Here is a 23,126-nt window from a genome sequence, read left to right as displayed (position 1 = left end):
ACTATCTTTTCATATTTCAGGTATTATCTGAATCTTTTAAATATACAATTAAGCACCCTGAAAATGGTAATAAGTTTTTATTCTTTACTCAGATAACAAATATTGCTAAAATTCTTCATTGTGCTAAAATTTCAGTTGGATTTGTGAATTTGTGTGTACTAAGCATAGCTATATAGTTTTATATTTTTTTCCTAGAACTCTTGGCATGTATTATTTCTTAGTATCTGCTTATAAACACATTGAGATTCACATAAAATAGCTTAACTTTGGGTATCAACAATTTTGATAGAGTATTATAATTGTTAACAAGTCTTCTGAATTCCTGTGAAGTCTGCATCTTGGTGTTTGGATACATGTATTTGCAACTGTTTCTATTTGTTTCAGTTTAGGTATGTATGTGATATCTTGGCAATTAAGTACTTAGGATTCCCATTTAGAATGTAAAATTCTTAAAGCCACAATCCTATACATATTTAGAACTTATAGAAATTTTAGAAATTATTTGGTCCTTGAACAGTAATAGCAATAATGAAAAAATCAGTCGGAGACTTGACTAATACCTGGCCCTTACGTTTGGCCCTTTCTTTGTAGGGAGACACAAAACATGGGCAAGTACCCATCATTTCCAGGCCAACAGTTCTCAAAGTATAATCCTAGACCCAGCATCATCAGCATCACCTGGGAATTTGTTAAAATGCCAAATTCTTTTTTTTCTATTACATGTGCCTTCACTTTTTCCAGCTTTATTGAGACATAACTGATATATAAGATTGTATAAGTTGAAGGTGTACAACGTGATGATTTGACATATGTGTGGACTGTTAAATGATAACCACAATGGGGTTGACTAGTACTTTCATCATGTCATATAATTAACTTTTGTGCATTTGTTTGGTAAGAACATTTAAGTCCTACTCTCTTAGCATCTTTAAAGTATAATACAGTTTTGTTAACTATACTCACCATGCTCTATATTAGAATCCCCAGAACTTACTCATCTTTTAACTGAAAGTTTGTACTTCTTGGCCAATATCTCTCCCTGGCCCCCCACTGCCCCCCCGCCCCAGCCCCTTGCTTTTTCTATGCCTTTGTTTCTATGAGTATGGATTGGGGGGGGGGGTGGTCATTGTTTTTTAGAATCCACATATAAGTGAGATCATACATTGTATTTCTCTGCCTGATTTATTTCAAGTAGCGTAATGTTCTCAAGGTCCATCCATGTTGTCACAATGTCAGGATTTCCTTCTTTTTAATGGTTGAATAATAAACCATTGTGTATTTATTATTATTATGTTGTATTTTTGTATATTGTATATTTATATATTGTGTTCCAAATTTATGCCATTCATCCACTGATGGACACTTTGGTTGTTTCCATGTCTTGACTACTGTGAATAATGCTGAAATAAACAGGAACATGCAGGTATCTCTTTGAGCTAGTAGTTTCATTTCCTTCAGATATATATATATGGGTTTAATGGATCATATGACAGTTCTATTTTTAAAAAATTGTAGGAGCACCTGAGTGGCTCAGTCAGTTAAGCATCCGACTTCATCTCAGGTCATGATCTCACAGTTTGTGGGTTCAAGCCCTGTGTCAAGTTTTGTGCTGACAGCTCAGAGCATGGAGCCTGCTTCGGATTCTATGTCTCCTTCTTTCTGCCTCTCTCCCACTCATACTCTGCCTGTCTCAAAAATAAATAAATGTTAATAAAAAGGAATTTTAAAAAACCATATACTATTTTCCATAGGAACTGATCAATTTCCATTCCCTCCTACAGTGCATAAACATTGCCTTTTCTCCACATCCTCACCAACACTTGTTATCTCTTGTCTCTGTGATTAGAGCCATTCTGACAGGTATGGGGTGATATCTCATTGTGGTTTTGATTTGCATTTCCTAGATAATTAGTGATGATGAGCACATTTCAACATACCTGTTGGCCATTTGAATGTCTTCTTGTGAAAAATGTCTATGCAGACCGTAGCCCATATTTTAATCAGATTGTGTGTGTGTGTGTGTGTCATTCTTTTTTTTTGGGGGGGGGGGTTGTTTTTGCTATTCAGTTGTATTAATCCCTTATATATTTTGGATATTAACCCCTTGTCAGATATATGATTTGCAAATATCTTTCTCATTCTGTAGATTGCCCTTTCATTTTGTTGATTTTTTTCTGTTATTGTGAAGAAGCTTTTTGGTTTGGTGGAGTCCCACTTGTTGATTTTGACTTTGTTGCTTATACTTTCAGTGACAATCTGAAAACGTTGTCAAGACCAATATCAAGGAACTTTTTCCCTGTTTTCTCATAGAAGTTTTATAGTGTCAAGTTGTACACTTTATGTCTTTAATCCATTTCAAGTTAGTTTTCCTAAATGGTGTAAATTAGGGATCCAATTTTATTCTTTTGCAAATAATTATCCAATTTTCCTGACACCATTTATTGAAGAAACAATTTTTTGCCCCCACTAAATATTCTCTGCTTGCTTGTCAACTATTGGTTGATTGTATATGCAAACATTTATTTCTGGGCTCTTGATTCTCTTCCATTGGACTGTATGTCTATTTTTTTAATTTTTTAATGTTTATTCATTTTTGAGAGAGAGAAAGTGACAGAGCACAAGCGGGGAAGGGGCAGAGAGAGAAGGAGACACAGAATCCAAAGCAGGCTCCAGACTCCGAGCTGTTAGCATGGAGCCCGATGTGGGGTTCAAGATCATGACCTGAACTGAAGTCAGACATCCAACCGACTGAGCCACCCAGGAACCCCGTATGTCTATTTTTCTTTAACAGTGCCATACCATTTTAATTACTATAGCTTTGTAATATAGTTTAAAACCAGGAAGTGTGTTGCTTCCAGCTTTCTTCCTCTTCCTTAAGATTCCTTTAGTTATTCATGGTCTTTTGTGCTCCAATATAAATTTTAGGATTGTTTGTTTTGTGTGAAATTCCATTGGAATTTTAATAGGGATTGCATGGAATCTGTAGATGGTTTGGGGTAGTATGAAAATTTTAACAATACTAATTCTTCCAATCCATGAACCATGAAAGATACCATGGGGTACCTTTCCATTGTATCTTCTTCAATTGTACTCAATGGGGTACCTTTCCATTGTATCTTCTTCAATTTTTTTATAAAAGTCTTTTGGTTTCGATATACAAATCATTCACCTTCTTGGTTACATTTACTCTTCAGAATTTTATTGTTGTTAATGCTATTTTATTTATTTTTAAGACATTTTATTGTTAGTATATAGAAATGCAACTGATTTCTGTGTGTTGATTTTGTATCCTACAACTTCATGATAAAATTCCAAATTCTTGAGCTGTATTTCAAAGTTGCTAAATGAGAAATTCTGGGTGGGTCCCAACCATCTGTTTTAATAGAGCCTCCAGGTGATGCCTATGCATGCCAAGTTTGAGAACCACTGCTGTATGCTTACATCTCTTTATATTTAAAGTTCCCTTTAAAGAAACTTATAATGTTTGAGTAATAATCTAAAGATATTAAACAAAGATATATATTGGATCAATTAAACAGTTTGTATTGGAAAATTTTATTATCCATGTGAAATTTTTATGTGATTTAAAGTAGAGAGTGTTTTTTAATCAACAATAAGTTCAAAGCTTTCTAAGGATATTTCAGGAGAATTTTAATGATATCAATTAATATAGTGAGCTATAAATGCTTCTACTTACTTTTTTTTGAGATGTCCCTGAAGATAGTAAGACTTTGAAGCAACTAACAAAGAGAATAATCTACATTACCTCATGCCTATACCTGGAAAACCTGGTTAGTTGAGAGGGAAGGCAATCAGGAGAAGGTAATAGGAACCACCTTGCTCAGGATGGAATATCTTTAAGAGAGAGAAGAATATTGTGAAACACCTAAATTAACCAACATTTTTTGGTGTTTTGCTGTAAAACCTTAGAATAAGACCAACTGGGGCTTCAATTCCAACTTTGCTTCTTAATAGCTTTATAATTTTGATGAATTGTCTAACCTCCTTAAGCTTCCATTTTTCATCAGTAAAATGGAAACATGAATAATGTTTACTTCAAATGATTTTCATGATGATGCAATGAAAAAACAATTAAATGTAAAATGTTTCTCACAATGCTGATACATAGTGAAAACTCCATAGACAGTAGTTATAAATCACTGCTAAATCAGTCTGTGCTTTGGTCTGGGAACATCTTCAGAACCAAAAAGGTGATAAAAGTGGACCAAGCCATGTATTTTCTCGCACAGTTCTTAGTGGGGAAAACGAGTTCAAAGCTGCACTTTGAAGAAGACGTTCAAGATGGTACCTAGAAAAAAGAATGGAATATTATTTTCTTTGATGACTCATGAGTAGATCATTAACATTGATTTTGTGGAATTATTGGCAATCATAGTCTTTTTCATCTTTTTTGCCTCTGTAATACCATTCTGATTCAATCCACCCCACAAATCTACTTCCCATTCCTCCTTTTCTTTTCATTTGCTCTTCATAGGTTCTCTTGGGAGAGTGGGTAAAGAAATAGAGGTAACATGTATTTGAAAGTCTATATTTACCATTTTCATAAGAATGTATCATACATAAAGAAATATGCTTACATCAAAAAGTGGACATACCCATGAAGCCACCAAAGGGAAGAAAGAACGAAAAAGAAAGTAAGGAAGAGGAAAGAAAGAAAGAAAGAAGAAAGAAGAAAGAAAGAGAAAGAAAGAAAGAAAGAAAGAAAGAGAGAGAGAGAAAGAAAGAAAGAACAATCAACACAACTAAAAGGCAACTGACAGAATGGGAAAAAATATTTGCAAATGACATATCAGACAAAGGGCTAGTATCCAAAACCTATAAAGAACCCTCCGAAATCCACACCTGAAAAACAAATAATCCAGCGAAGAAATGGGAAGAAAACATGAATACACACTTCTGTAAAGAAGACATCCATATAGCCAACAGGCACATGAAAAGATTTTCAACATCACTCCTCATCAGGGGCATGCAAATCAAAACCACACTGAGATATCACCTCACGCTGGTCAGAGTAAGTTATAAGTTACCCAGTCTGTGGTATTTTGTTATATCAGACCGAATGGACTAAGACATACAGTATGCCAAAACTTATAAGATATAGCAAAAGCAGTCATAAGGGGCAAATTTATGGCAATAAACACCTATATTTAAAAATAAGAAAGATCTCAAAGCTAAAAATATTAGGAAAAGAAGAACTAAATCCAAAGTTACCAGAAAGGAGAAAATAATAAATATTATAGCAGGAAAAGTCAAAGAGCGAATAAAAACAATATATTCACTAGGAAAAAAGCAGAAAACTCAAATAAATAAAATCAGAAATGAAAGAGGATACGTTATAATGGTAAGCTTAGAAATTAAAAAAAAAAGATTATAATAGACAATTGTGAACAATTATAAGCTTCAAAATAGATGACCTAGAAGAAAATAATAAATCCTTAAAAGCATATAATCTACAAAGACTGGATCCAGAAGAAATAGAAAACCTCAATAGATCAATAATGAAGGAGATTGAATCAGTAATAGAAAACCTCCCAAGAAAGGAAATCCCAGGACCTAATGGTTTCCCAAGTGAATACTGCCAAACATTCACAAGAGAATTTGTACCAGTTTTTTTTAAACACTTCCCAAAAATAGAATAGAGAACACTTCCAAACTTATTTTGTGAGGCCAGAATCATCCTGATATCAAAATAAGGCACTCAAATGGCAAACAGGCACAAAAAAAAAATGTTAAACGTCACTAAACATCAAAATACAAATCAAAACCACAATGAGATATCGCCTCACAACTGTTCAGATAGCTATTATAAAAATTACAAGGGATAACAAATAGAGAATCCTTGTACAGTTGGTGGGACTATAACTTGATAATCTTTATGGAAAACACTAAAATCTTCTAAAAAATGGACTCAATATAGAGAAGAAACTGAGGGTTATTGGAGGGGAGGTAGGTGGGAGATGGGTATTAAGGAGCACAGTCATGATGAGCACTGGGTGTTGTATGGAAGTGTTGAATCACTAAGTTGTACACCTGAAACTAATATTACACTGTATGTTAACTAACTTGAATTTAAATAAAAGCAGTATGAATCTTCCTCAAAAAAAAAAAAAACAACTAAAAATATAACTACCACATAATTCATCAATTCAACCTTTGAGTACATATCCAAAGAAAATAAGATCATTACCTTGAAGAAATATTTTCAGTCCTATGCTAATTGCAGGATTGTTCACAGTAACCAAGATATGGAAACAATCTAATGAATAAATGAAGGAAGAAAATGTGATATACATGTACAATAGAATATCATTCAGCCTTAAGATAAAAAGAAATCCTACCACTTGTAACAACATGGATGAACCTAAAGGATGTTATGTTATGCTAAGTGAAATAATCCAGACATAGTAAAACAAATATTGCATGATCTCACTTATATGTGGAATCAAAAATAGTAAAACTTATAGAGGCAGAGAATAGAATGGTGATTAACAGGAGCAGGGGGAGGCAGAAATAGTGAAATGTTGGTCAAAAGGTACAAACCTTCAGTTATAAGATGAGTAAGCTCAGGAAATCAAATATTCAGCATTCAGACTATAATTAACAATATTATCTTGTAGAATCATGGTGGTATAAGATGTCTTTGTTTTGTTCCCCATTAATATCAAAATTTTGGTAATTATGAACAAAAATGACCCTGTGGGACCTGTGAGATCTAACACCATAGGCCAGGGGACTCGGTGGGAGTCTCACCCCTGTGCATTAGATAATAGGCAGACAGATCTCAGCATGGGCTGTGTAACTGGTAGGAGCCTATGAACCAATCTGAGGCACCTTCAGCCACATCTCCTGGAAAATGCTGAATTGGACAGATACACATGGTTGAGCGAGCCTTTGTAGAATTCCAGGTTTCTAGAGAAGTTCCAGTACTCCAGTGGAGCAAAAAACATGTGAACTTGAATGCATTCAGGTTGGTAAGACGAACTTTGTGAGTATTACCCCCTACCACCACCACCTTGGCAGTATAAAGAAAGAGGAAGCTAAGGAGCTCTCCCACAAGGGAAAAGGGAGAACAGTAAGTGCCCACTTCACCAGCTGTGTGAACAATGCAAAAGAAAGTCATTTTTCCCCATAGTACCCAGAGTGTTAACATAAGAACTGGGAGGAGACAGATCAGGACAATAGCAGATAAGAATACCAGAGGGCATAAAGGCAATCTGGTTTCCACTGACTGGAGGATCCCAAGGATTCTTCCCAACTAGTCAAAGGTACACCCAATGCCCCAAGTGTCAAACCCACACTTCTTCCCACTCTGCAGCCAGCTGCTTGTGCCAACTTCTGAGAGTCGCAGACAGGAAGTCCAAGCAGAAAACAAGCCAGGCTGTGTGAGCAAGGGAGAAACCACAATCTTGACCTATATCACCACCTGTAGGAAAACCAGAAGGAAGGTTCTGGCAGCCAGCCTACTGAGACTAAGATTGAGAGAAGAAAACATAAGCTTACTAATCATGCCAAAAAAGTAAAGAGGAAATGTGGAGCTGGTACAAAGTCAGAGAAAATCTCAAATATAAATAGGACAAACAAAATATCTCTCTAGCTGAAGGCAGCTAGGGAAAATTAGGGGAGATGACTGCTACCTCAAATGTGAAAAGAGCAATACAAACCTCCAAAGAACATGAAGAATCAAGAAAATATAATATCGCCAAAAGTTCATAATAATAATGCAATAACTAAACAGAAAAAGTCCTTCTGGGTGCCTGGTTGGCTCAGTCAGAAGAGCATGTGACTCTTGATCTTGAGATCATGAGTTCAAGTCTCACATTGGACGGAGAGATTACTTAAGATAAATAAATAAATAAATAAATAAATAAATCCTGATATTTAACCAATAAAGAATTCAAAGTAGTTCTTCAGAGGAAATTCAGTGAGCCACAAGAAAACACATATATTTAACAAAATCAGGAAAACAATATGCAAACCAAAAGAGAAATATGACAAAAAGGTAGAAATCAATAAAAAAAAAGAACTAAACAAATTCTGGAGCTAAAGTATTCAGTGAATAAAATGAAGACTACAATGGAAAACATCAACAACAGAAACTATCAAGAATAAGACAGATCAGTGAGTTAGAGGATGGAAACTTTGAAATAACCCAGTCAGAGAATGAGGGGAAAAAATGAAAAAGAGCAAAGCATCTTGGTAATCTATGAGATACCATCAAAAGAACCAATTCCAGAGTCATTAGAATTCCAGAAGGAGTGGGAGAAGGGAACAAAAAGTTTATTGAAAGAAATAATGGCTACAAGCTTCCCAAACCTGGAGAGAAAACTGGACATATGAGCTTATGAAATTATAGACCACCTAATTATTTCATATCCAAACAATCTTCTCATCTTCTCCAAGACACATTATAATCAAACTGTCAAAAAATCAAAGACAAGAAGAGAACCCTAAAGCAAGCATTGACCTACCATCAGCTTTCTCAGCAGAAATCTTACAAGGCAGGAGAGAGTGGGACAATGTATTCAAAGTGATGAAGAAAACAAAATCTAGTATAAAATACTCTGACAAAGTTATCTTTCAGAAATGAAGAAACAATAAAAGCATTCCCAGAAAGCAACAGTTGAGAGAGTTCATCACTGTTTGACTTTCTCTATAAGAAATGCTGAAAGGAATTCTTCAAGCTAAAATGAAAAGAAGCTATTTAGTAACATGAAAACATACCAAAAAAAGAAAACAAAAAAAGAAACAAACAAAAAACATATAACACACTGGTAAAGGTAAATAAATTAAGAAAACTTTAATTCTGTAATATGATGATATGTTAATAAGTTAACTATATTATAAAGGTTAGAGGAAAAGAGCACAAAAAATAACTATAGATACTATATTTTCTTAACAAATACACAGAATAAAAAAGAGTTAAACTGAGCCACTAAAAACATAACATAGGAGAGACATCTAGAGTTTTAGTTAAAAAAAATCAAAGTAGCTATCAGTGTACTATGGATTGTTATATCATTAGAATATTTTATGTAAGGCACACGGTAACCAAAAAGGAAAAACCTAGAGTCAATTCAAAAATATAAAGACAGGAAATTACAGTCTACCACAATAAAAGGTCATCAATCTACAATAGTCGGCAGTATGGGGGGGGGGGGGGAGAGTAGGACTTACAAAATGGCCAGAAAGCAATTAACAAGATGGAATTAGTAGGTTCTTACATATCAATAATACTATAAATGTAAACGGATTGAATTCTCCAATCAAAAGTCACAGAGTGGCTGAATGGATTTTAAAAAGAGTCAAATATATGCTGCCTCTAAGACAGTCACTTAAGATTTAGGTCCACACATTAAACAGATCAACCCAAACTGAGAGTTGGTTCTTTGAGAGAATTAACAAAATTGATAAACCCATAGCCAAACTTATCAAGAAGGAAAAAGAAAGGACACAAAGATATAAAATCACGCATGACAGAGGAGAGATTACAACTAACACCACAGAAATACAAACAATTATAAAAGAATATTATTAAAAATTATATGTCAACAAATTGGGCAATATGGAAAAAATGGAAAAATTCCTAGAAACTCAGACACAACCAACACTGAAACAGGAAGAAGTAGAAAATTTGAACAGACCCATAATCAGAAAAGAAATTGAATCGATTATCAAAAATCTCCTAAAAAACAAGAGCCTTGGACCAGATGGCTTCCCAGGGGAATTCTACTAAATAATTAAAGAAGAGTTAATATTTAGTCCTTTCAAATTGTTCCAAAAAATAGAAATAGAAGGAAAACTTCCAAACCCATTCTATGAAGCCAGCATTACCTTGATTCCAAAACCAAAGACCCCAATAAGAAGGAGAATTACAGGCCAATATCCCTGATAAACACAGATGCAAAAATTCTCAACAAGATATTAGCAAATTAAATTAAACAGTACATTAAAAGAATTATTCACCATGATCAAGTGGGATTTATTCCTGGGCTGCAGGGCTGGTTCAATATTTGCAAATCAATGTCATACACCACATTAATAAAAGATAAGAATCATATGATCTTCCCAATGCATCCAAAAAATTTGACAAAATATAGCATCCATTCTTAATAAAAACTCTCAACAAAGTAGGGATAGAAGGAACATACCTCAGCATCATAAAAGCCGTATATGTAAGGCCTGTAGCTAAAATCATCCTCAATGGGGAAAACCTGAGAGCCTTTCCCCTAAGGTCAGTAATGGACAAAAATGTCCACTCTCACCATAACTATTTAACATCGTGCTGGAAGTCTTAGCCTCAATCAGACAACAAGAGGAAATAAAAGGCATCCAAATCAGCAAGGAAGATGTCAAACTTTTACTATCTGCAGACAACATGATAGTCTATGTAGAAAATCCAAAAGACCGCACCAAAAAAAAAAAAATGCTAGAATTAATACAAGAAATCAACAAAGTCACAGTATATAAAATCAATGTGCAGAAATCTGTTGCATTTCTATACACCAAAACAAAGGAGCAAAAAGAGAAATCACGGAATGAATCCCATTTGCAATTGCACCAAAAACAATAAGATACCTAGGAATAAACCTAATAAAGGAGGTAAAAGATCTATACTCTGAAAACTAGAAAACTTGGCAACGAAATTGAAGACAGAAAGTAATGGTAAAGCATCCCATTCTCAAGGACTGAAAGAGCAAATATTGTTAAAATGTCTATACTACCCAAAGCAATCTACACATTCAATGCAATCCCTAGCAAAATAACAACTACATTTTTCTCAGAGCTCCAACAAAAAACCCTAAAATTTCTATGGAACCACAAAAGATCCCAAATAGCCAAAGCAGTCCTGAAAAAGAAAAACAAAACTGGAGGCATCACAATTCCGGTTTTCAAGTTATATTTCAAAGCTGTAGTCATCATAACAATATGGCACAATCACAGACACAGAGATGAATGGAACAGATAGAAAACCCAGAAATGGACCCACAAACATATGGTCAACTAATTTTTGACAAAGCAGGAAAGAGTATCCAATGGAAAAAGACAGTCTCTTCAACAAATGGTGCTGGGAAAACTGGATAGCAATGTGCAGAAGAATGAAACTGGACCACTTTCTTACACCATACAGAAAAGTAACTTCAAAATGGATGAAAGACCTAAATGTGAGACAGGAAATCATCAACATCCTAGAGGAGAACACAGGCAGCAACCTCTTTGACCTCAGCTACAGCAACTTCTTAGACACGTTGCTGAAGGCAAGGGAAATAAAAGCAAACGTAAACTATTGGGACTTCATCAAAATAAAAAGCTTCTGCTCAGTGAAGGAAACAACAAAACTAAAAGACAACCAATGGAATTGGAGAAGATACTTGCAAATCACATACCTGAAAAAGTGTTAGTATCCAAAATCTATAAAGAACTTATCAAACTCAGCACCCAAAAAACAAATAACCCAGTTAAGATGTAACCAAAAGTCATGAATAGATACTTTTCAAAGAAGACAGACATATGACTAACAGACACATGAAAAGATGCTCAATATCACTCATCATCACGGAAATACAAATCAAAACCACAATAAGATACCACCTCACACCTGTCAAAATGGCTAAAATTAACAACACAAGAAACAACAGATGTTGGCAAGGACGCAGAAAAAGGGGAACACTTTTGAACTGCCCGTGGGAGTACAAGCTGGTGCAGCCACTACAGAAAACAGTATGGAAGATCCTCAACAAAACCAAAAATAAAACTACTTTACAATCCAGGGGCGCCTAGGTCTCAGTCGGTTAAGCCTCCAACTTTGGCTCCAGTCATGATTTCATGGTTTATGTGTTTGAACCCCGCATCGGGCTCTGTGCTGACAACTCAGAGCCTGGAGCCTGCTTCAGATTCTGTGTCTCCCTCTCTCTGCCCCTCCCCCCTCACACTCTTCTCTCTCTCCTTCAAAAATAAACAAACATCTTTTTTTTTTAAAGAACTACCTTACAATCCAACAATTGCACTATTGATTGTTAACCCAAAGGATACAAAAACACAGATTTGAAGGGGCACGTGTACCCTAATGTTCATAGCATTATCAACAATAGCCAAACTATGGTGAGAGCCCAAATGACTGAAGAATGGATAAAGATGTGGTATATATACACAATGAAATCTTGCCATTTGTCATGACATGGATGGAGCTAGAGAGTATTATGCTAAGTGAAATAAATCAGTCAGAGAAAGACAAATACCATATGATTTCACTCATATGTGTAATTTAAGAAGCAAAACAGATGAACATATAGGAAGAGAGGGAAGAAAAGGAAGAAAAGGAAAGAAACCACAAGGACTCTTAATGATACACAACAAACTGAGGGGTGATTAGGGATGGTGAGTGGGAGATGGGCTAGATGAGTGATGGGTATTAGGGAGAGCCCTTGTTTTGATGGATATTGTATGTATGCACTGAGTATTGTATGTACGTGATGAATCACTGAATTCTCTTTAAAAAAATATTGCACTGTATATTAACTAACTAAAATTTAAATTTAAAAAAAGGAAAAAATGGGGCACCTGAGTGGCTCAGTCAGTTGAACATCTGACTTTGCCTCAGGTCATGATCTCATGGTTCATGGTTTTGAACCCCACATTGGGCTCTGCACTGACAGTGTGGAGCCTGCCTGGGATTCTTTCTCCCTCTCTCCCTCTGCCCTTCCCCCATTTGTGCTTGTTCTCTCTCTCTCTCTCTCTCTCTCTCTCTCAAAATAAATAAACTTTATAAAAAGTTTAAAAAAAGGAAGAAAAAAACAAATAAATTACACTAATAGCTGGTTTTGAAAAAGATAAACAAATTGGCAAACCCTTACCTAGACTAAGATAAAAAGAGAACATAACAGAAACCCAGGGGGGAGGGGAAGGAAAAAAAAAAAAAAAAAAAAAAAGAGGTTAGAGTGGGAGAGAGCCAAAGCATAAGAGACTGTTAAAAACTGAGAACAAACTGAGGATTGATGGGGGGTGGGAGGGAGGGCAGGGTGGGTGATGGGTATTGAGGAGGGCACCTTTTGGGATGAGCACTGGGTGTTGTATGGAAACCAATTTGACAGTAAATTTCATATATTAAAAAATAAATTAAAAAAAAAAAAAAAAAAAAGAGAAGACTCAGTCCAGAAATAGAACAAACAATCCTAAAATTTGTATGGTACCATAAAAGACCCCAAATAGCCAAAATGATCTTGAGGAAAAGAACTAAGTAGGATGCATTATGCTCCCTAATTTCAATCTATATTGCAAACTATAGTAATCAAAAGAGTATGGATTTGACTAAAAACTAGACACAGAAATCAGTGGGACAGAACAGAGATTCCAGAATACACCCACACATATGCAGTAAATTAATTTATGACAAAAGTTGTGAATATACAATGGGAAAAAGATTATCTCTTCAACAAATGGTGTTGGGGAAAACTGGACAGAGACATGCAGAAGAATGAAACTAGACCACTTTCTTACACCATATACAAAAATTAACTTGAAATGGATGACAAATTTAAACATAAAACCTGAAATCATAAACTTCTAGAAGAAATCCTAGGGGGTAATCTCCTTGACATCAGTCCTGACAATGATTTTTTGGATTTGACACCAAAAGCAGAAATAAACAAGTAAGACTGTATCAGACTAAAAGTTTCTGCACAGCAAAGGAAGTCATCAACACTATGAAAAGAGAACCTAAAAAATGGGAAAACAAACATTTGAAAATCATATATCTGATAACGTGTTATATCCAAAACATATAAACATCACTAACTATATCAACATCACTAATCAATTCAATAGCAAAAAGATATGATTAAAAAAATTGGCAGACAATCTTAACAGACATTTTTCGCCCAAGAAGACATACAGCAATCCAACAGGTAAATGAAAAAGTGCTCAGCATCACTCATCATCAAGGAAATACAAATCAAAACTACAATGAGATGTCATCTCACACCTGTCAGAATGACTAAAATTAACAACTCAAGAAACAACAAGAGTCAGTGAGGATGTACAGAAAGGGGAATCCTATTGCACTGTTGGGAGGAATGTAAATTGGTGTAGGCACTCTGGAAAACAGTATGGAAGTTCTTCAAAAAACTAAGAAACAGAACTATCTTTTGATCTAACAATTCTTTATTGTTATTTACTTGAAGAAAGTGAAAACATTAACTCAAAAAATATATATGACTCCCATGTTCAATGCAGCATAATTTATAAGAACTGAGATATGAAAACAACTTAAGAGTTCATCAGTAGATGAATGGGATAAAGAAATATGGTATATATACACAATGGAATACCATTTAGCTATACAAGAAGAAGGAAATCTTGCTATTTGCGACAATATGGATAGACCTTGAAGGCATTATGCTAAGTGTAATAAGTTAGACACAGAAAGACAAATACTGTATGGTCTCATTTATTTGTGGACTCTAAAACAAAACAAAACAAAAATGAGTGCATAGAGACAGAGAACAGATTGTTGGTTGCCAGAGGCAAGGTTGGATGAGATGGGTAAAGCAGGTTAGAAAGTACAAATTTCAACTATAAAAGAAATAAGTCATGGGAAGGTAGTGTATAGCAGGTGACTCTAGTTACTAATACTTTATTGTATATTTGAATGTTGCTAAGACAGTAAATGTTAAAAGTTTTCATTGACAAGAAAAAATATATAACTATGTATGCTGATGGATGTTAACTATACTCACTGTGGTAATCATTTCACAGTATATGCTACTACCAAACTATTATATTGTACACCTGAAACTAATATAATATTATATTTCAATTATGTCTGAATTTTTGATAAAAACAGAAGGTTCATAAATAAAATCAGAAATGAAAGTAGAGGGGCACCTGGGTGGGTCAGTCAGTTAAGCGCTGGACTTCAGCTCAGGTCATGATCTCCCAGTTGGTGACTTTGAGCCCCGCATCAGGCTCTGTGCTGACAGCTCAGAGACTGGAGCCTACTTCAGACTCTGTGTCTCTTTCTCTGCTCCTCCTCCTCTCATGCTCTGTCTCTATCTCAAAAATAAGTAAGCATTACAAATTTAAAAAAAAAAAAAGAGAGAAATGAAAGTAGAGACATTACAACTGATATCACAGAAATACATATGATCACAAGAAACTATTATGAGCAAGTATATATGCCAACTAATTGGATAACCAGGAAGAAATGGCTAAATTCCTAGAAACATAAAACTTATTAAGACTGAATCAAGAAATAGAAAATGTGAAGAGATCAATGAGTAAGGATACTGAATCAGCAATTTAAAACCCCTGACTACAGAAAATTCCAGAACCAGATGCTTTTCCTGGTGAATTTTACCAAATATTGAAACCAAAATGAATCCAATTATTCTTAAAATCTTTCAGAAAATTTAGAGTATGAAAAATTCTCATGCTGATTTATGAAGCTAGCATTAACCTCATACAAGAACCAGATATAGATAGTACAAGAAAAGAAAATTATAGATCAATATCTCTTGTGAATATAGATGTAAAAAATCTCAAAAAAATTAGCAAACCAAATTCAACATGTTACAGAACCTGGTCTGGATTACCCAGCGGAAGAACCAAGCAGCACTCGGACATCTTGGAAGGCAGGAGGTTTATTTCACACCGGCAGGCTCAGAGGACATCACTCTCCAGAGGTCTGAGTCCTGGGGCTAAGCATGGGGAACAATTTATAGTCTGTTACTTCCGCATTAGTGGCAATTTGTCAGCTTGGCACGAGGGGCAGGAAGAAGAACCCAGAAGGAGAGTCTTTGGGCGGGGACTAGAATTCCCCTATCAGTCTTGTTGGCCATCTTATAACATAAATTTTCCCTATCAAACAGTGATGAGGTTTGAGGGTGGGGGGTGGAGATCCAGAGCTGACAGCCAAGAAAGAATTCTTGAAGACGTCTTTGATGCAAAATTGGGATTTTATTAAATCAAGGAACAGGACCTGTGGGCAGGAAGAGCTGCACTGAGGTTGTGCACTGGTTGTATACTATTGAATTGGGGCAGTAAAGGCAAACCAGAAGTTCCAGAGAGATTTTCATAAGCTAAAGACTCACAGATTACTGGAGGCCTAGCTATTGCCAACGTAAGGTTGCTTTTCCCTCTAGTAAAGCATTAATATTAAGATAGTAGGGAGTTCCTGAAGAAATGTTATACTTTGTATTTGTCTCAAGTATTTGTCAATGGGCTGCAGGTTATAATGACTTTCAATTTTATCTGCCATTTCGTTCTTGACTTTGTTTCCCACATCACTGTGGAGGGGAGGTGATGTTGGGGTTCCAGGAAACTGAGTCTATAGGTTTCTGGAGATTAGGCTATTGATTTCCTTTTTCTTGTATTTTACAAAGATATTTGTAAACTCATGGAGACTTTATCAGCTTAATGATTTGTCTTTTGTCCTTCCCTTTGTCCTTGGGCAGCCAGGAGTGCCTGAGAAATGGAAAGCCACACATATCGCACATGGGGGTGGGGAAGCAGGTAATGCTAGCTTGTGCTTGGCCCTCAGCTTGCTTTATGGTCCCTCATCAAAAGCACATTAAAAAGATGATGCATTATAATCAAGTGGGACCCATTCCTGGGAAGTTGGGATAGTTCAACATATGCAAATCAATAAATATGATATACCACATTAATTGACTAAAAGGCGAAAATCATATGATTCTCTCAATAGATCCAGAAAACGCATTTGATAAAATACAATATCCCTCTATGACAAAAACCCTCAAAAAATTAAGAAACATACTGCAACATAGTAAAGGTCTTGTAGAGCAAATCCACAGCTAACATGATACTGAATAGTGAAAGATTGAAAGCTTTTTCTCTAAACTCAGGAATAAGAAAAGTGTGCCCACTCTGGCTATTCATTCAAAATAGTACTGGCATTTCTAGCCAGAGCAATTAGGTAAGATAAAGAAATAAAAGACATCTGAATCATAAAGGAAGACAAAAAATGGTCTTTATTTGCAGATAATATGATATTATATAGAGACAATGTTAAGGACTCAGCCAAAAAAAAAACTAATGAAACTAATCAAGGGATTCAATAAAGTTGCAAGATATAAATTCAACATACAAAAAAAAATCTATTGCATTTCTGTGCACTAACAATGAACTAATTGAAAAAATAGCAATACTATTCACAAGGGCATCAAAAATAATAAAATACTTAAGCATAAATTTAACCCAGGAAGTGAAGGATCTATACAATGAAAACTACAAGACTTTAATGAAAGAAATCACAGAAAACACAAACAATTGGGAGGATATCTCATGCTTATAAATCAGAAGAATTAATATTATTAAAATGTCCATCCTACCAAAAACCATCTATAGATTCAATGCAATCGCTATCAAAATCTCAATGGTATTGAGATTCTCTCTCTCTCTCTCTCACTCAAAGTTAAATAAATAAACTTAAAAAAAGAGAAAAATGGTATTTTCACAGAAATAGAAAAAACAATTCTAAAATTTGTATGGAAACACTGAAGACCATGGATAGTGCCAAGAAAATCTGAGAATGAATAGCATATCTAGAAGCATCACACTTGCTAATTTTAACTATACTACAAAGTTATAGTAATCATACAGTGTGGCTCTGGCACAAAAATAGACTCATAGACCAGTGCAGCAGGATTAAGAACCCAGAATCCTCACATATACATTCAACTAATATTTGACAAGGGAGCCAAGAACACACAGTGGAGGACAGATAGTTTCTTCAATAAATGCTATTGGAAAAATAAAATTGAACCCCTATCTTACAATATTCCCAAAAATTAACTCAAAATTGATTAAAGATGTAAACATAAGACCTGAAGCCATAAACTTCCTAGAAGAATACACAGGAGAAAACCTCTTTGATATTAGTCCTAACAAATTTTTTTGAATACTAGACCAAAAGTGTAAGTAATGAAGACAAAATCAGCTGGGCCTACATCAAATTGTAAAACTTCTGAGCAGCAAAAGAAACAACCAACAAAATACAAAATAGGCAGCCTATGGAATGGGAAAAGGAGTCTGATAAGGAGTTAATATCCAAAATTTATAAAGAACACATGCAACTCAGAAACAAATAAACAATCTGATTGAAAAAAAATGAGCAAAGGAACTGAATAGACATTTTTCCCCAAAGAAGACATCCAAATGGCCAATAAGTACATGAAAATGTGCTCAACATCACTAATCATTAAGGAAATGAATATCACACCTACAATGAGGTATTACCTCACACTTATTAGAATGACTATCATAAAAAGACAACAGATAGTGAGTGTTGCTGAGGATATGGAGAGATAGGGACACTTGTGCATTATTTGTAGGAATGTAAATTGATTCAGCCACAATGAAAATCAATTTGGAGGTTCTTCAAAAAATTAAGAATAAAACTACCTTATGATCCAGAAATCCCACTTCTGGGTATATAGCCAAAGGAAATGAAAACAAGATACCAAAATGATGTCTGCATGTCCAAATTATGTAAGTATCCAAAGTGTCCATCGATAGATGAATAGGTAAAAAAGATGTGTATATATATATACCCATTCCCCTGCCCACCTCCCCTCCAGCAACTCTCAATTTGTTCTCTATCATTAAAAGTTTGTTTTATGGTTTGCTTCTCTCTTTTCTCCCACTATGTTCATCTGTTTTGTTTCTTAAATTCCACATATGAGTAATATCATATGGTATTTGTCTTTCTCTGACTGATTTATTTCACTTAGCATAATATACTTTAGCTCTATCTACATCATTGCAAATGGCAAGATTTCATTCTTTTTGATGGTTGAGTAATATTCCATTGTATGATGTATACATCATGTAGATGTATACATACTACATCTTCTTTATTCATTCATCACTGGATGGACATTTGGGCCCTTTCCATAATTTGGTTATTGTTGATAGCACTACTATAAACATAGGGGTGCACATTCCCCTTTGAATCAGCATCTTTGTATCCTTTGGATAAATACCGAATAGTGCAATTTCTGAATTGTAGAGTAGTTCTATTTTTAATTTTTAAGGAACCTCCACACTGTTTCCCAGAGTAGCTGCACCAGTTTGCATTCCCACCAACAGTGCAAAAGTGTTCCCCTTTCTCTGCATCCTCGCCAACATCTGTTGCTTCCTGTGTTGTAATTTTAGTCATTCTGACAGATGTGAGGTGGTATCTCATTGTGGTTTTCATTTGTATTTCCCTGATGATGAGTCATATTGAGCATATTTTCATGTGTCTGCTAGCCATCTGGATGTATTCTTTGGAAAAATGTCTATTTATATCTTCTGCTAAATGGGCCAATTTCTTTAAAGGCAGAAAAACAAATCCATAGTATTAACCTAAGAAGTATATGCATTGTATAACCAAACATTACATCATCAACATCCTCAAATACAAGATTTCTTACACATCAACGTGTAAAAGTACACATTTTTATGAACTGCAAATTTATATTTTGACATCTTAACTCCCAGAATTTAACAATGTGACTGTGTTTGGATGTAAGATCTTTAAAGAAGTAACTACTATAAGATAAACTTAGTAGTGTGGGCCCTAAGCCAATATGACTAGTGCCCTCATAACAGGAGGCAATTAGAACACAGGCACATACAGAGAGAAAAAAAAAAAAAAAACATGTGAAGACACTGGGATAAAATGGCCACGTACAAGCCAATGAGAATGGCCTCAGAGGAAACCAACCATGTTAACACCTTGACCTCAGACTTCCCGCCAGAACTGCGAGAAAACAAAATTCTGTTGTTTAAACCACCTTCTTTGGGGTAGTTTGTTATTGTAACTTTAGCAGCTATTATACATATGCATACCAAAACAATGAACAAAGATAATTAATTTACAAATAATAAAAATTACAAGCCCACATCTGTGAGTTACTGTTCTAAGGGTTTTACATAAGCAAATACTGAACCAGCACAATATGTTCTGATACTTATTATTCTGGCAGAATTATACTCAACAGGAAGCATTAGTCTACTTTTTCCCAGTAACCAGGTTTTGCTGGGGTCTACACACACCTAGACCCCATCATAAAGAAGGTGTGGTCATAGCCTGAAGAGACATTTATTGTTCAGAAAGTAAAAAGAAAATCACTTCCCTCATGCAGATATGCTTCTTGGGAGGTCTCATTACACTTTTTTCAAGTTTCCATAAGGTAGAACAGCAGCACAGTTGTCCTTAAGGGAACACTTCCTAAGAGGCTCTCTGCTACTCCCATGCTTACTGTAAGAAACACATAGCAATTAATACAACTATGAAACAAGTTAATTTAAAAGTAAAAATGATAGACTTCATTGCAACTGAAATATTAGCTAATTATGATACGGCTTTCTGTTCTCAAACTACTCTTTTCATAGTTATTTTTTAATGATTCCTCAAATAAAGTCTCTGAATTCTCCTTCCTGATTGAAATTTAAACAGCCCTGCTTTAGAAATAAGATAAAAACAGTGAGGGAGGCGTGCCATAAGAGACAAAAATACAGAGAACAAACTAGAGGTGCTGAGGGGTTGTTGGATGGGGGGGATGATCTAGAAGGGTGATGGGCATTAAGGAGGGCACTTGTGATGAGCACTGGGTGTCATATGTAAGTGATGAATCACTAAATTCTACTCCTGAAATCATTTAAATCATTTAAAAAATAATAAAAATAAATAAAATGCCCTGCTTTTAACCCTTAGAATTTTATTTTAAAATGCTACAGAGGGGCACCTGGGTGGCTCAGTTGGTTGGGAGTCCAAGTTTAGCTCAGGTCGTGATCTCACAGTTTGTGAGTTCAAGCCCCACATTGGGCTCTGTGCTGACAGCTCAGAGCCTGGAGCCTACTTCAGATTCAGTCTCTCTCTCTCTCTCTCTCTCTCTCTCTCTCTGCCCCTCTCCCGCTTGTCTCTCTCTCTCAAAGATAAATAAACATTAAAAAATGCTACAGAAATGTTGGCAAGATGACGAAATAGGAAGCCCCACACCTCATTTTTCCACAAAAAAATCAATTTAACAATGGCATATGGACCAAAATACCTTTATGAGAAGTCCAGAATCCAGAGAAGAAGATGCAGTGATTGAGATGAGTATAAAAGTAAGACAGCAACAGGGAGAAATACCATCATTTTGTTGTCTGGGGCAGCTAAGAAAAAAAGAAGAGGTGGGTGTCTTGCTGTGGCCAACACAGCTCTGTAAGATGGAGATAAAGAGCAGAACCTGAGGCTTCTCCCCTAGGGGTAAGAGAGCAGAGTGGAGCCTGCTCCAAATTCCCCACCTGTCAGTGGGTACCAAGGACCTGCTTTCTGTGTCATCTCACTAGGGATGCTGTAGGGACTGATATAGTTTGATAGGGGCAGATAAGAACAAAAGAAAGAGAGTAGGTAGCTTGAGGCAATGGAACAGCTCTGTGAGATTGAGAGAATGTACAAAACAAACAAACAAACAAACACTGAATCTTCTCTATCAGGTGGGAAGGAAAAGAATAGATCCTGCCTCCAGGGTCTCAGACCATGGTATAACAGTCAGACACCAGAGCCAACAAGACTTAATGGGCTTCTGGAGAAAACAAACAGAGCAGGAAATCATTTTAATTAGAAGTCTACATGCACAAATCCAGAGAAGTCACAAGCATAGAAAACATGTGAGAGGCTCCCAAAATTTCTCACCAGGCAGACTGGTGGAGCCAGGCTATAAAGGCTGGGAGAGGTAGCTGTTTTTCCAAATGCAAAGCTACAACAAACAGGAATTCAGGGAAACAAGACACAATCAAAGGAACAAAATAAACCTCCAGTAACTGACCTAATAGAAGTGGAGTTCCATGAATGTCCTGACAATGAGTCAAAGCTTTGTCTTAAAGAACCTCAGTGGGTTAGGAAAAAAAAAACTGAAGAAAAAAGAAGCAACGTCACCAATGTGGTGACACAGCTCATTCATGACTTCAGAGCCTTCATAAGAAGACCCCCAACTAGCAAGTATCCAGAGACAAGACACCACTGACAAAATCTCAGAACCTAGGAGTGAGGCAAACACACCCCTCTGCACTAGAAACAGAGGAGAACCACTTAAAAGGGTGAGGGGAGTGGCTATGCTCTAACCACATGGTCTTTCCCCCAGGATGACACAGCACAGAACTGAGAAGACCCCTGGACCTGTAGTTTTTCCAATGGAAAAAAGAGACCCAAGATGGACATACAACTTCCTCAGCACTGTGGAACACTTCTTGGGAGGGCAACTCAGATCTTGCCTCAACAGGATCCACAGGGGAATCCAAAAAGCTTGACCATCAGGCATCAGATAGAGCTGGAGAAGAGGCACAGAGCTTCTATCAATAACAGCCCAGATCTTGGTGGGCCAAATCTCAGCTTGCAGAGGTATAAAGCAGAGATCGTAGCCAGGGATCCTGCCCATCTGCAGAGCCAGTCTGGTGACATTATCTGGTTCAGGACTTTGACTGGCAGTTATGTCTCACTTGGATTTCTAGCCAACAAGCCAAGGCAGCTGTGGAGCCCATACACAGCCCCACCCAGGCAAGGAAGCAAATTCACAGCCCTGCACAGTTGCTGAGCCTAGCCTCCAGTCCTGTACCTCCAAAAGCATGACCACAAACACCCAGCACCAAAGAGCATTTCCCACAGCCTCCTTGGGCAGGGCACCATACAGACCAACAGAACAGAAGAGAGAGCCCAGAAATGAACAGGTTTTCCTGTTAAAAGGAAAACCAAACACCCAAAATGATGTGTCTTAGGCCAAGTCACCACACTGGGGCTTAATCCCTAACCTAATTGCAGTTCCAACTTTCCCCCCAGAAATGTAGTCTTAACTGGTCAGTAAGGAATTTTCTGGTCAGCACTAATATATTATTCTGTCATATATACCCTTTTCACGTCTCCAAAGGAAGATGGGGTAATACACCTAATGAGACTCTTGTGCCCAAAAGAAGGTTCCCTCATCTAACATAATCTTTTTTTTATGTTTATAACTTCCTTGCTTTGCCTTTAAAAACCTTTCCCTTGTGGGACACTTGGGTGGATCAGTCAGTTAAGTGTCCAGCTCTTGATCTCAGTTCAGGTCTTGATCTCAGGGTTTTGG

General features: G+C 36.1%; 1 long non-coding RNA gene across 3 annotated transcripts; it reads right to left on the bottom strand.

The window, feature by feature from the left end:
• Window positions 1-14,846: 14,846 nt before the first annotated feature.
• Window positions 14,847-22,064, bottom strand: LOC109260344 (uncharacterized). 3 transcript variants are annotated; one of them, XR_008421131.1, is made up of 3 exons: window positions 21,837-22,064; window positions 15,595-15,713; window positions 14,847-15,065 (listed from the first exon to the last, which is right to left on the bottom strand). It is a non-coding gene; the product is annotated as an uncharacterized LOC109260344 (long non-coding RNA). The 3 variants fall into 3 exon arrangements; XR_008421106.1 differs by having other exon boundaries at window positions 14,855-15,065; window positions 15,609-15,713; XR_002076961.2 differs by lacking the exons at window positions 14,847-15,065; window positions 15,595-15,713 and adding exons at window positions 18,876-20,281; window positions 21,075-21,180.
• Between the last annotated feature and the right edge of the window lie 1,062 nt (window positions 22,065-23,126).

This window comes from Panthera pardus, unplaced genomic scaffold (genome assembly GCF_024362965.1).
Source record: "Panthera pardus isolate Hobbes unplaced genomic scaffold, ASM2436296v1 HiC_scaffold_1, whole genome shotgun sequence".
NCBI classification, from domain to species: Eukaryota; Metazoa; Chordata; class Mammalia; order Carnivora; family Felidae; genus Panthera; species Panthera pardus.
This window is presented reverse-complemented; position numbering and strand designations above follow the sequence as displayed.